This window comes from Scyliorhinus torazame, chromosome 30 (genome assembly GCF_047496885.1).
Source record: "Scyliorhinus torazame isolate Kashiwa2021f chromosome 30, sScyTor2.1, whole genome shotgun sequence".
In the NCBI taxonomy this organism is placed as follows: Eukaryota; Metazoa; Chordata; class Chondrichthyes; order Carcharhiniformes; family Scyliorhinidae; genus Scyliorhinus; species Scyliorhinus torazame.
Genome location: NC_092736.1, coordinates 9,528,112 through 9,544,026, shown reverse-complemented (window position 1 = coordinate 9,544,026; position 15,915 = coordinate 9,528,112). Strand labels below are relative to the sequence as shown.

Genomic DNA, 15,915 nt, shown 5'->3' with positions numbered 1-15,915 from the left:
TCTCTCTCGGGTGTGCTGTGAACAGGGAAACATCAGAATCACATAGATAGTTAGTGGAGTTACATTTAGTTACAATTGTTAAATCTGGTTATCCAATTCCTAGTTCCCATGTTAAGGTAAAGAACTCACGCATTAATAGTTATAGTTACTCAATAAATCTTTGTTGTTACTGGACGAGTTTGAGTCTTCTTCAACAAGATTCAGAGGACCTCACCATCAGCCAAGGATTGAGTAACACGTGTTATCGACCACGCAGGTAACACTACAGCCAGCCACTTCAGAAGGCAGTCAGAGAAAACCCGCTGTGCAGGGCGTGTGCACCGTAGATGGCAATTGCATGATGCATTCAGAGGTAACAAGCCAGCAGGTTTCATGATTACTTTAATTCAGTAGTAGCCAATTATTACCAGATTCAAATTCAATTTTGCAACTTGCTGACGTCAAATACCATAATTGCTATAACTACTGCCGCCCGAGTGTTCTGCAGCTGGTAACCAGATCAACCGGATTGCGAAGGAAACGTCACTGATTTTTGACTCTTGCCATGTGGATCAGTAAAGGTTCTGCACCAGAGCAGCAAGACTTGCAAAGATTTGCATTGGCTTGCAAAACTGACTTTGCAGTACAATCCAATTTGGTATATGTCACACCCCCTACAATGGCATAGCAATACAAAGCAAAGCACTATGAAAAATCGCTCTGCGTATATGTGCTATGATGCATATCCATATCATAGCACATATACGCAGAGCGATTTTTCATAGTGCACTGAGAATTTGTCTCAGCCTTACCTTCAGGAAGGTCTCCAAATACTAGAAGAAACACAGACCCCCATCCAGCCAATCAGGAATCGCTGATATTGACCTCCTTTGCCACAAGTTCCAAGAAATACTACCAGAAATCTAAATTAGTTGCATTCTTGCATGACACAGTAAAAGACACAGTTTGCAGTATAAAAATTGGAACTGGGAAGATACAGGACAGGAAAAGACACTACAGATCTTCTGACTTGTCCTAAAAGCTAACGACCATAACCGCTAGCCCCTCAAACATCTATGCAGTGGTCCCTTAAATCTTTCTTTTTTTAATTACTTTTTCTGAGTTACCAAGCCAGGGCTCAGAGTGTGGACAGGGGGCAAACCCCCTAATCCAGCTCCTTGCCTGCTCCAAAAACCAATTCAAATTGAATCCAATTTATGGTCTCCACAAGCAAGACATATCAAATCTGAGCCAAAAGGCCGAGCAGATATTACACTTGATCTCAGCCAAAAGGCCGAGAAGCGATCCTTAAATCTGTCAGGATCTACCTCTCTACCGGTCTGTTCCACATACTCCCCCAGCTACCATTTTCCAATTAAGTTTGTGTTTCCCCAAATTGGGAGAAATTCCAAAACATATTACTGGGGTTATATTATCTGTTAAGAATTTAAGGTTTTCAAACCTTCCTTCAAGTCTTCTTTCCTCCAGAGTAAACAATCTGTTCAATATTTCCTTGGAGCTCAGGGATGTCTCAAAGGGTTGTAACATTTGATGGATCTTTTCTGCAATATTTCCTTTCCATGTTCCAGCTATAACAATGGCATTTATCCAACCATGTGGAAAATTGCCACGTATGTCCTGTCCACAAAGAGCAGGACAAATCCAACACAGTCAATTGACATCACATCAGACTACTCTCAAAAACATCAGGAAAGTGATGGAAAGTGTTGCTAAAAACTGTTCAGCACTATTGTGACTCCGCAGACAGTGAAACGGTTTGTGCCCATATACAGCAAGACCTGGACTTTATATAGGCTGGGGCTGATCAGCAGCAAGTTAACATGTGTGTACACAAATGCGAGGCAATGGTCATCTCAAAAAAGAGAATCCAATCACCTGCCCTTGGCATTCAATGGCATTACCATCCCTTCCCCTAATAACATCCTAGAGGTCAGCATCAACTAGAAACTACTGGACTAGCCATATAAATATAGTGTGGTTACAAGAGCAGGTCAGAGGTTGGGAAGTCTGTGGCGAGGAACTCACCTCCCCACCCACCAAAGCCTGTCCACCAACAAGGCACAGATCAGGACGGTAGCACAGTGGTTAGCACAGTTGCTTCACGGCTCCAAGATCCCAGGTTCGATTCCAGACTTGGGTCGCTGAAGTGGGGTGCTTTTTTCAAGGGACCGTGCGGACTCGAGAGGCCAAATGGCCTCCTTCTGCACTGTAAATTCTATGATTCTATGATTCAGGAGTGTAATGGAATACTCTGCACTTGCCCGAATGAGGGCAGCTTCAACAACAATCAAGAAGCTTGTCGGCATTTAGGAAAAAGCAACCTGCTTGACTGAAACCCCACCCATCACCTTAAACATTCACTCGCTCCAGCACCACAGTGGGAGCAATGTGCACCATCTACAAGATGCATTGCAGCAACTCACCAAAACCTCTTTGACAGCACCTTCCAAACCCAGAAGCTCTAGGATCTAGAAGGACAAGGCCACCAGATGCATGGGCCAACCACCTGCAAGTTTCCCTGACAGACACCCAATGTGCTGACTTGGAAATATATTGCCATTCTTTTTTTAAAATTAATTTACGGGATGAGGGCATTGCTGGTTAGGCCAGCATTTATTGGAATTCTCTTCCTACAAGGACTGCATGGACACATACACCACCATCTTCTCAAGGGCAATTAGGGATGGGCAATAATTGCTGTGTTTACCAATGATGCCCACATCCCATGAATGAACAAAAAAACTTCCCCTTCCCTCTTTCCCTATGTACTGCTGAATACCTGGATAGAGGTTATGAAGGGATATGTTGGTACAATTAGCTGAACTAAGGCACACAATTGTATTCAACACAATGTGATAAAGTTCCAGAACAGGCACCAGCTCATAATCACTTGAGCGGTGCTACTGAAATTACGGTGCCCAAGCATTTTCACAGCGCAATATATACAGATATACAAAGTCAACTTTCCCATTAATCTGATGCATCAAAGTTACTGACACTAACAGACCTTGGTGCATCCAATGAGGCAACATGAAGGCACTAACACTGATCCAGAAAACAAACAAGTCAACCCAGGTGAAAAATAAATGCCTGAAATGCAGACCTTGAGGCTCGAGACACACCAGGCCCACAATATGGATCATTTTAAATTGAAAGGATCAGGGGTGGCGGGGACTGAAATCTGTACCATACGCTCTTCTTTATGTATAAGCATTGATGACACTTTAAAACTATTTAAAGAATACTGACACAAAGTCATATGGAATAGGCCTCATTAAAATGTAAAATTAAGCACTGTGAAATACAGAGTACTGGCGGCATGACACCACCCACAAATCTCAAGAGTGCCCGAGCAACAAGAATGCTGTCCATTGTTTCTAATTGACAGAATCATGGCCAGTGAGAAGATGGCCAACTGGTGGCACTCAATTTCCCTTACAGCCTGCTGCTGGACTTATAGCTGATTTACAGGGGCCTGACTGCTAGGTACAGTAACCGGTGTAGACAGACAGGATTGGCACCATGCCCTCGGCCCGCAGAAACAGCAGGCAATTATTCCAATGCCAGATTTATATTTACGAGACAGGCTGATGGTGAATCAGCCGCATTCTTGCAGTTGGTTGTGTTTATGCTTTGGTAATTGAGCAGTGCTACTACACACTGTGTTCCATTCACCACCCCAAGAGTCAATACTGCTCAAAGATTCATAAATGTTTTAGGGGTCCAAGGATTTCCAAGCAAAACTTTGTCCCATGTTGTGCCCTCATACTGGAGTGTTGTGGATTCAGAATTTTCTATTTTATTTCACAATTTAAGGTTTTTTTTCTGTCTCTGGGAAAGCCAGACTACAGGGTCCACCTCCTTACCCTCAAGATTCACAATTAATCTTCAAATTGCTCTCTTCTACCTCTAGTAAGTTTTTTTTAAACCTCCTACTGAAACTTAGCTTTACAGTTCCGTACATTTATCCCTTCAGAATGCCAATTACCTCCATTCTCTTTTTTTACTTTAAAAAAAAAAAATTTAGAGAACCCAATTTTTTTTCCCCAATTCAGGGGCAATTTAGCGTGGTCAATCCACCTAACCTGCATATCTTTGGGCGGTGGGGGTGAAACCCACAGAGACATGGGGAGAATGTGCAAACTCCACACGGACAGTGACCCAGGGCCGGGATTCGAACCCGGGTCCTCAGCGCCGCAGTCCCAGTGCTAACCACTGCGCCACATGCCACCCGTATTACCTCCGTTCTCAATGTGTGTAAACTCAGGAGCTTAAACAATTGACCGGGCAGCAAACCTTTCTGCAGTTCTCCAGTCACAATATCAAATCTGTTTAATAGATGAATCTTTCCCTTTCCCAGATTTAGAAAGTTGCTTTGATCTTGTAATCTACCAAACTGTGCTTTTAGATTAGCCTGGCTGTTTTACTCACGACTAATGTTCAAAAGTATTGAAGCTTTACTGCGCTCAAGTACAAGTACCAAATTATTAGCTGAGCTCACTTTAGACATTCTATGAGACTGCATAAGCTTCAATAAAGAAATGTCATGACTCAACTTCACTCCTCTGACCAACTGTCCTCTTGATAGGGTCATCAGTGCTCAGTACTCTTGCCTTATGGGTCAAGTCCTACTCCAGTGATTCTGGCACAAACTAGATTGACAGTTTTGAGGGAGATGCTGCACTATTGGAGGTACCACCTATCAGATGAGATGTCAAATCGTGGCCCGGCCTGCTCTGGGGTGAATGGAAAAGGGCCCACGATCGCCATTTTGGAGGGAGAGGGGAATTATTCTGGTCCATTTTAATCCCTCCAAAACAGATCATCTGGTAATCATCACACTGCTGTGGAGGCTTGCTAAGTGCTGATTGGTCGCTGTGCCTCCTCCGTTGCAATAGTGACTACATTTCAAAAATACTGCATTGGCTGTCAAGCTCTTGGGTATGCCTCGGATCTTGAAAGACGTAAATGCAAATCTTCCTTCCACTTTTTCGCCTATTCAACCACAAATTAAGTTTCAAATCTAAGTTTGCTTTCACCGCTATCACCTGCTTCTCCCCACATTAGCTGCTGAAATCTTCATCATCACATGGTTACATTTGAACTCAACCTCCCCAACACTGGAGAGCCAGTCTGTGTTGATCTTCAAAACCATGGTCATCCAAATCCTGTTCTGTACCATCCAGCCTACCTATAAACCACACTCACAGACCTCTCCCGCCCCATAGTCAAATTCATAACCCTCACTCTCTCAAACTTCTCCACAGCATTTCCCCACCTATATAATGGCAATTTGTTCAAGATTGCTTAGTGCCAGCGCTGAGGACCCAGGTTCCATCACGGCCCCAGGTCACTGTTCATGTGGCGTTTGCACGTTCTCCCCGCATCTGCGTGGGTTTCACCCCCACAACTCAAAGATGTGCAGGTTAGGTGGATTGGCCACACTAAATTGCCCCTCAATTGGAAAAAAATAATTGGGTACTCTTAAATTTATTTTTAAAAATAGTTTAAAATGTTCAAGATCATAATAATCCGAAGCATAACGTGCGACCATGATCAGCAGTATGCATAAGAAAAAAGGGAAGGCAAAATATGCTGTTGTGTGAAAAAGGGTCAGAAATCTATTCCTGCCTTTTTGCAGTCCTCAGCATTCTAAGAATTGTGGCGGCCATGTGGCACGGTAGTAGAACCCTACCTCTGGACCAAAAGCACCATGTTCAAGTCCAACGCCAGGACTGTTTGGCCACAAATGGAGCGTTCATAATGCAGTTCAATGGGCTACTAAACAGCTCAGGGATCCTTTCGGCATTTCCCCACAGGGAAAAAAAAGTGAGAGAGAGAAGATTTGCTTTTAAAAAATGTCAGAAAAGTAGTTAGGAATCTTGCAGAACAGGTGGTGATCATTTTGTCCAAAGTACCAGCACCAGCTCTTTGAAAACGCTATCACGACACTTCCACTTCCTCAAAATCCTTGATACTACATGTTCAAGTGCATTAGGGAACACAAGTATTCAAAGAAAAGGTGGTTCATATTAAAACAATACTTCCACGATGGAGTAGGGGCAGCACAAACAATACCAGTTGCAGTGCAAATCACCAACGTAACTGCTTACGTGCACACAAAGTAGGTCAGAGTCAATTCTCAATAGAACCTGAAACAGGCACTTTGTCAGTACGACATGCAGATCAAGTATGAGGATTTTCATTAGCAGTACTCAAACAGAGAAAGGCATTTTGTGACATGAAGAACAGAATGTGCACCTGCTGATCAATAAGCCTCAAACATCAATCTTAACCTTCCGGAGGTTTGGCTTTGAAGGTCACAAGAGTGTAAATGTGATGCAACTGGAGTGATTTGGTATCAAATTACTATAACAAGGTCCTGTTGACCTTAGCAAGCCTACGGTTCGTGGTGCCAGTTTTTAAATGAAAAAATAAATCCATCTTCCTTTCCCAGTCACAAAAATATAATCCAGGTTAGGAAGGGCGGGAAAGATTCCCAATCCAGTGATCTCTTTTAGAAAGCATTTGTGAGGGCAGCATGATGGCGCAGTGGCCAGCACAGCTGCCTCACGGTGCCGAGGACCCGGGTTCGATCCTGGCCCTGGGTCACTGCCCCACAACCCAAAGATGTGCAGGTTCGGTGGATTGGCCACATTAAATTGCCCCTTAATTGGAAAAAATTATTGGATATTCTAAATTTATAATAAAAAAAGAAATTAAAAAGAAAGCATTTGTGGGAAAATATCAAACGGAGTGTTGAGTGAAGCATTAATATTTTCAAAAAGCTCAATGTGACCACCACAATTAGACTATGAAAATTCTAAAATAAAAGTTTTAAATCTGAAACTAGATAATTTCCACAAAGAGTGCTAAATCAGTCTGGAGAATCTATCTTTTGGCCAACTGTCTACTTTCTTCTCCTGAAACAAGCGACCCTTGCTGGGCTGCAGACCTATAACGGCAGCAGTCCTCTGATTTCTCATCCAAATGGTAAGTGCGTAAACACAAAATGGTCAGTCAGAGTAGCATTGTCCGATCCAGTCCATACCCAACATCTATACCCAAATCTTTCACCAAATAACACTCGGGACAATCAGAAGCAGAATGCTGGCTGGCGCTTTCCTTCCCTTCTCTCCCCAGCCTAGGGGAAGTTGACACAAATACTGTAGAAATCTAATCAGGAACCTCTGACTGCATGTCTTATTTCAGAGGGTGCATTTACCCAGTTGGCTTTAGGTCTCAGGAAAGGCTTTCCTGTCAAACGGGCCCACAATGAAACCTCCAGATCAAGTGAGAAAAACCAAAGATAATTTCACAATCTGGCACACCCACTCATTCTGTGATACCTGGCATGGACATCAGCATCAAGCACTTCCAGGCCTGATATGCCACAATCGAACAGTTGAACAACATTTGCTAAATGCACACATGGAGAAATTGGCCACTTGACAAGATACTAGAGGACAGCCACCCATCACGAAACTATATACAAGCAAGGATCAGAATATTCAAAAAGAGAAAATAAATCGAAGGCAACCCAATTGGGAAGTACACATGCATTTTGAGGCATGGTACAGCTAGTTATATCAAGAATCGTCCAGGTTTAATGTCTCAATTGTCCTATTACTCCAGGGTTTTTCAAAGTGCGGGTTGCAACCCGTGGGTGGGTCATGGGCGGGTGTCATAAGTTTTACAAATAAACTATTGTGAATCTGTCCAATACTGAACATCATAAAGTAGGGAGGTCGAGTGACAGATGGTTAAAATGGGGCAGGCAGATTTTGAAGCACTCCATAGTTGAATTTTTAAAAACTATATTATTTGAAAAGGAAACAGCCATCTCTCTCAAAGTTGCAACCCGCACTTTGAAAAACCCTGGAGTAATAGGACAATTGAGACATTAAACCTGGACGATTCTTGATATAACTAGCTGTACCATGCCTCAAAATGCATGTATACTTCCCAATTGGGTTGCCTTCGATTTATTTTCTCTTTTTGAATATTCTGATCCTTGCTTGTATATAGTTTCGTGATGGGTGGCTGTCCTCTGGTATCTTGTCAAGTGGCCAATTTCTCCATGTGTGCATTTAGCAAATGTTGTTCAACTGTTCGATTGTGGCATATCAGGCCTGGAAGTGCTTGATGCTGATGTCCATGCCAGGTATCACAGAATGAGTGGGTGTGCCAGATTGTGAAATTATCTATCTCTAGGACTCTCCCTACATATCTAATTCGACTTTGATGTACGAGAGCGCTGAAGTAATGAGACAGGGCTGATGCTGGGGGAAGGAAAGCAAAAATGTTAGAAAATTGAAAGAGTCGTTTGGGATCAGGGAAAAAAATAAAGGCACATGAGGAGAGGGGGAGTGACTGGGCCAGATAAGAACAGAAAGAGAAGGAAAACAAATAAATTCCTGACAATAGAAGGATAAAACGTTGGGGGAAAAAGAGTCATACATCAGGAGTAACCTAGGAGAAGAGAGACTTGCAATGCATTTTTAAAAATAAATTTAGAGTACCCAATTCATTTTTTTGTCCAATTAAGGGGCAATTTAGCATGACTGATCCACCCACCCTGCACATCTTTGGGTTGTGGGGGCGAAACCCACGCAAACACGGGGAGAATGTGCAAACTCCACACAGACAGTGACCCAGAGCCGGGATCGAACCTGGGACCTCGAAGCCGTGAGGCAGCAGGGCTAACCACTGCACCACCCTGAGGCTTGCAATGCATGAGAGATATTGAAAAGGGGAAATAAAGGCACAGGCATGGAGAAGAAGCCAATCTAATATGATGTGAGATGAACATTGATAGGGAGAGAACAAAACTGAAATGATTATGGATAGCCCAGATATTTGGGGTGGGGGGTAAGAGGGAGAGAGAGAGCTCCTGTTACTCTGGGCCGGTGCAGCCATTTGCAGCATTTCCTTCCTCCTGTCTCAGCCAGCCTGAGACGGACGCAAAGCCCATGGAGTGAGATCTTGAGGACCAAGCAGGCTCATCTGTCACATTAGAGTGGGTTGGCGGCGTGGGTCCCGAAGGTTGGCCACTTGACAAAAGTGAGTCCCGGAAAGGAAAAAAAAAATTTGAAAACCACTATTACACCATCCGGAAAGGAGCAATAGCTACCTCAGTGGAAACAAATTACATTGTTTCTGACCATTATCCAATAGCTCATTTTTTTGTTTACTGGATGTGCCAATTGCTGGCAGGGCTGAATTTCCTACCCACCCCCAATTTCCAGAGGGACTAATTTCTGGACTGTGGCTGTCACACAATACTGAGAGAGGTAGGGAGTGAAAGCCCAGCCAAAGCCTTGCACGCGAGAATAAAAACAAACGAATCAGCTGCAACACTGCTCCAAAGTCAAATAGACCCATGTCAAACACCTTTGGGAATGTATGCAGCCAACTGCGTGAGTGAAATCAATGTACTGCGCCATTAGTTGCCACCGTTAGGAAAAATTACAAACAGTACAGCCTTTCAAGGAGCTCTTTCATATCAATGGATGGTACTATTTAGTTTTGTAGGTTTCTTAATTTGTAATAAATATAACTAAGTTGGGAGTGAGCATGATTTTGAAATAAGCTAATACTGTTTGCGAAAGACAGTCCAGAAAAATCCACGAGTTTAAAATCTCTATCCATTGAAATTAAGCACACAGATGTACCATGAACAAGATTGTGTCAAGGCTCATAACAGTGGGCAGCACGGTGGAGCAGTGGGTTAGCCCTGCAGTCTCACGGCGCCGAGTTCCAGGTTCGATCCCGGCTCTGGGTCACTGTCCGTGTGGAGTTTGCACATTCTCCCTGTTTTTGCGTGGGTTTCACCCCCACAACCCAAAGATGTGCAGGGTAGGTGGATTGGCCACGCTAAATTGCCCCTTAAATTGAATAAAATGAATTGGGTACTCTAAATTTAAATTTATTTTAAAGAAGGTTCATAACAGCACCAAGGCTCCTAAACATTTCCATCAGGACCACATAGCTATAGACATGTTCAGGCAAGCTGAGGATGACTGCAAAACAAAAGCTTTGACTCGCAATTCACCACAGTTACTTAGAATTTTAAATTGTATTCCTGGGTGGTAAAGTACTGGGAAATCTAAGGCATTTGCACCATAACACAATTCTTTTTTAAATAAATTTAGAGTACCCAATTATTTTTTTCTAATTAAGGGGTAATTTAGCGTGGCCAAACCACTTAATCTGCACATCTTTGGGTTGTGCGGCTGAAACCCATGCAGACACAGGGATAATGTGCAAACTCCATGTGAACAATGACACAGGGCCAGGATCGAACCCGGGTCCCTCAGCGCCATAGGCAGCAGTGCTAACCGTTGTGCCACCGTGCCGCCCACCATAAAACAATTGTGATTTGAAAAGACAAAAGTTTTGCATTACGTTGATACCAGCACAGTACATCTACGGCTTGTTCATTCCTTTGGAGTAGGAAGACAGTGTAGATTTCATCCCTTCAGTTTTACCAAGCAAATTTGTGATTATCAATTTGCCTAGTTTATATTAACCAAATGAATTCTGTTTTCATTACATAGAACATACAGTGCAGAAGGAGGCCATTCGGCCCATCGAGTCTGCACTGGCCCATTTAAGCCCTCACTTCCACCCTATCCCCATAACCCTTCCTAACTGTTTTTGGACACTAAGGAAATTTATCATGACCAATCCACCTAACCTGCACGTCTTTGGACTGTGGGATGAAACCGGAGCACCCGGAGGAAACCCACGCAGACACAGGGAGAACGTGCAGACTCCGCACAGACAGTGACCCAGCAGGGAATCGAACCTGGGACCCTGGCGCTGTGAAGGCACAGTGCTATCCACTTGTGCTACCGTGCTGCCCAAGGAAGGTGAAACCATGATTGTTTTTTGGAGCAAGGAGATGGATTAAGGCCTTGCCCTGTCCACTCTGTGCATTGTAACTCTGAGAAAGGAATAAAATTTAAAGGGAAATCAGACCAGCTTAGAGCTTCTTACCACCTTCAACAAAGATCAGCTAATTCAACTGATCAGGACTTGAATGCAGGACCGGACTGCCCTTCTTCCAGGCTGGCATACTGGGAAATCAGTGGTAAATCAATTCTCACCCAATAGTTTAGATACTTGCAGTCTGCTGAAAATTATTACGGGTAATCAAGCCAGAAAACTATTGTGGCTCTTCAGTAGTGTTACAACCCCAGCTGATTTCCTTTTATTCATACAAAGGATGTCGATATCGCTGGCTAGACCAAGAATTATTGCATCCTGAATTTCCCCTGAGAATGTGGTGGTGAGCTACCTTCTTGAACGGCTGCAGTACAAATGGTGTAGGTACACCCACTGTGCTGTCAGGGAGGGAGTTCCAGGATTTTGAACTGGTGACAGCGAAGGAACGATATATTTCCAAGTCCAGGCGGTGATGATCCCATCTGTCTGCTGCCCTCGTCTTTCTAGATGGTAGCGGTCATGGGTTTGGAAGGTGCTGCAGTGCATCTTGTAGATGATACACACTGCTGCCACATGAATCAGTGGTGGAGGGATACAATCTATGTGGAGAAGGTGGACTTAGCCAGCTCTGGTGATACTGAGCTATTCTTGGTGATGGACATTTAAGTCCAGAATACATTCTGCGTACTTACCACCCTCAGTGCTTACTCCAAGTGGTGATCAACATGGAAGAGTACTGACTCAATTAAGTGGGAGGTGGTACTGGGTATTCAGCAAAGGTTTCCTGGCCATTGTTCATCCTGATGCCATGAGACTTCATGGGGTCCAGAGTTGATGCTGAGGACTCCCAGAACATCTCCATCCCATTGAGAAATTATAAATTCTTTACCAGTCAGTCTGGCCTCAATAAAACTCGAGATGGATTTGTAGGCATAGCATTAGTTATTTTTATTTGACTTGCAAGTCTGACTAGTTTCACAAAAACCCAGAACGCAAGCTGCCTCCTTGGTCTCCAGAATAGAGTGATTCTGTAGACTGTGTGTGGAGCCAGAGGAAATGGGCAAGGTACTAAATGAATACTTTGCATCAGTATTCACCAAAGAGAAGGAATTGGTAGATGTTGAGTCTGGAGAAGGGCGTGTACATAGCCTGGGTCACATTGAGATCCAAAAAGACGAGGTGTTGGGCGTCTTGAAAAATATTAAGGTAGATAACCATTACAAGGGGACATAAATTTAAGGTGAATGGTGGAAGATATAGGAGGGATATCAGAGGTAGGTTCTTTACCCAGAGAGTAGTGGGGGCATGGAATGCACTGCCTGTGGAAGTAGTTGAGTCGGAAACATTAGGGACCTTCAAGCAGCTATTGGATAGGTACGTGGATTACGGTAAAATGATATAGTGTAGATTTATTTGTTCTCAAGGGCAGCACGGTAGCATTGTGGATAGCACAATTGCTTCACAGCTCCAGGGTCCCAGGTTCGATTCCGGCTTGGGTCACTGTCTGTGCGGAGTCTGCACGTCCTCCCAGTGTCTGCGTGGGTTTCCTCCGGGTGCTCCGGTTTCCTCCCACAGTCCAAAGATGTGCGGGTTAGGTGAATTGGCCAATGATAAATTGCCCTTAATGTCCAAATTGCCCTTGGTGTTGGGTGGAGGTGTTGAGTTTGGGTAGGGTGCTCTTTCCAAGAGCTGGTGCAGACTCAAAGGGCCGAATGGCCTCCTTCTACACTGTAAATTCAATGATAATCTATGATTAATCTAGGACAAAGGTTCGGCACAACATCGTGGGCTGAAGGGCCTGTTCTGTGCTGTATTTTCTATGTTCTATATTCTATAAGTCCTCAGTGCCTGATGGGATCTACCCCAGAATACTGAAGGAGGCAGGAGAGGAAATTGCTGAGGCCTTGACAGAAATCTTTGGATCCTCACTGTTTTCAGGTGATGTCCCAGAGGAATGGAGAATAGCCAATGTTGTTCCTCTGTTTAAGAAGGGTAGCAAGGATAATCCAGGGAACTACAGGCCGGTGAGCCTTACTTCAGTGGGAGGGAAATTACTGGAGAGAATTCTTCGAGACAGGGTCTACTCCCATTTGGAAGCAAATGGACGTATTAGTGAGAGGCAGCATGGTTTTGTGAAGGGGAGGTCGTGTCTCACTAACTTGATAGAGTTTTTCGAGGATGTCACAAAGATGATTGATGCAGGTAGGGCAGTGGATGTTGTCTATATGGACTTCAGTAAGGCCTTTGACAAGGTCCCTCATGGTAGACTAGTACAAAAGGTGAAGCCACACGGGATCAGGGGGGAGCTGGCAAGGTGGATACAGAACTGGCTAGGTCATAGAAGGCAGAGAGTAGCAATGGAAGGATGCTTTTCTAATTGGAGGGCTGTGACCAGTGGTGTTCCGCAGGGATCAGTGCTGGGACCATTGCTCTTTGTAGTATATATAAATGATTTGGAGGAAAATGTAACTGGTCTGATTAGTAAGTTTGCAGACGACACAAAAGGTTGGTGGAATTGCGGATAGCGATGAGGACTGTCAGAGGATACAGCAGGATTTAGATTGTTTGGAGACTTGGGCGGAGAGATGGCAGATGGAGTTTAATCCGGACAAATGTGAGGTAATGCATTTTGGAAGGTCTAATGCAGGTAGGGAATATACAGTGAATGGTAGAACCCTCAAGAGTATTGAAAGTCAAAGAGATCTAGGAGTACAGGTCCACAGGTCATTGAAAGGGGCAACACAGGTGGAGAAGGTAGTCAAGAAGGCATACGGCATGCTTGCCTTCATTGGCCGGGGCATTGAGTATAAGAATTGGCAAGTCATGTTGCAGCTGTATAGAACCTTAGTTAGGCAACACTTGGAGTATAGTGTTCAATTCTGGTCGCCACACTACCAGAAGGATGTGGAGGCTTCAGAGAGGGTGCAGAAGAGATTTACCAGAATGTTGCCTGGTATGGAGGGCATTAGCTATGAGGAGCGGTTGAATAAACTCGGTTTGTTCTCACTGGAACGACGGAGGTTGAGGGGCGACCTGATACAGGTCTACAAAATTATGAGTGGCATAGACAGAGTGGATAGTCAGAGGCGTTTCCCCAGGGTAGAGGGGTCAATTACTAGGGGGCATAGGTTTAAGGTGAGAGAGGCAAGGTTTAGAGTAGATGTACGAGGCAAGTTTTTTTTTATTTATATACACAGAGGGTAGTGGGTGCCTGGAACTCGCTACCGGAGGAGGTGATGGAAGCAGGGACGATAGTGACATTTAAGGGGCATCTTGACAAATACATGAATAGGATGGGAATAGAGGGATACGCAAGAACAAAGAACATAAGAACTAGGAGCAGGAGTAGGCCATCTGGCCCCTCGAGCCTGCTCCACCATTCAATGAGATCATGGCTGATCTTTTGTGGACTCAGCTCCACTTTCCGGCCCGAACACCATAACCCTTAATCCCTTTATTCTTCAAAAAACTATCAATCTTTATCTTAAAAACATTTAATGAAGGAGCCTCTACTGCTTCACTGGGCAAGGAATTCCATAGATTCACAACCCTTTGGGTGAAGAAGTTCCTCCTAAACTCAGTCCTAAATCTACTTCCCCTTATTTTGAGGCTAGCCCCCTAGTTCTGCTTTCACCTGCCAGTGGAAACAACCTGCCCGCGGAAACAACCTGCCCGCATCTATCCTATCTATTCCCTTCATAATCCTATGTGTTTCTATAAGATCCCCCCTCATCCTTCTAAATTCCAACGAGTACAGTCCCAGTCTACTCAACCTCTCCTCATAATCCAACCCCTTCAGCTCTGGGATTAACCTAGTGAATCTCCTCTGCACACCCTCCAGTGCCAGTACGTCCTTTCTCAAGTAAGGAGACCAAAACTGAGCACAATACTCCAGGTGTGGCCTCACTAACACCTTATACAATTGCACCAGAACCTCCCTAGTCTTAAACTCCATCCCTCTAGCAATGAAGGACAAAATTCCATTTGCCTTCTTAATCACCTGTTGCACCTGTAAACTAACTTTTTGCGACTCATGCACTAGCAAACCCAGGTCTCTCTGCACAGCAGCATGTTTTAATATTTTATCATTTAAATAATAATCCCTTTTGCTGTTATTCCTACCAAAATGGATAACCTCACATTTGTCAACATTGTATTCCATCTGCCAGACCTTAGCCCATTCACTTAGCCTATCCAAATCCCTCTGCAGACTTCCAGTATCCTCTGCACTTTTTGCTTTACCACTTATCTTAGTGTCCCAGGAAGTGTAGAAGATTGTAGTTTAGTCGGGCAGCATGGTCGGCACGGGCTTGGAGGGCCGAAGGGCCTGTTCCTGTGCTGTACATTTCTTTGTTCTAACAAAGGAATCTCTACCAACACATTCAAATGGCATCAAGTTTCACATACACGATTCCCATAGGTCATCCTATACCCCTCCTGACCTGGCCATACATCCTAATTGGCTCACTTCCCATCCCTTCCCCTGGCCTCTTATTACCCAGCATCCTTTTCTCCTCATACTCTAAACACCCCATCCCCCCCTCCTTTGCTATGCTCTCTGAAATCCTTTGTCTGTGAACTAACATGAATTAGATCGGCCTATATCTACATTGCAGTAACTAATATCTTTAAAGTAACTATTTTATATCACATTCGTCATTCCCTCCTTTTATCATTTCATGATAACCTAGCTATTCAATCCATAGCTATGGCCCCTCATCTAAAAAGATTCGTCGCTGCATTTCCAATTCCTGTTGTAGCCCCCCTCATCCGCTGCACCCTCGTGGATCCTAACAGCCAAGATTCTAGGGGCGTCTATCTGTTCCAGTGCACCCCACATTTTACCCATCACGTATTTAAAGATGGACAGGCCCACTGCTAAATACATGGCCATATTTATCAACCAGTCCTTCCAACCTCCAAATCCCAGGCTTCCATCACAATCAGTGTATCGGTTGTGTAGGG

At 44.2% G+C, this 15,915-nt stretch overlaps 1 protein-coding gene and 1 non-coding gene across 2 annotated transcripts in view; both read right to left on the bottom strand.

Moving 5' to 3' along the window:
* Positions 1-15,915, bottom strand: part of LOC140404358 (tetraspanin-3-like) — a 76,902-nt gene that overhangs the window by 37,495 nt on the left and 23,492 nt on the right. The window lies entirely within an intron of this gene.
* Positions 1,090-1,285, bottom strand: LOC140404518 (U2 spliceosomal RNA). The gene has a single exon (XR_011938526.1). It is a non-coding gene; the product is annotated as a U2 spliceosomal RNA (small nuclear RNA).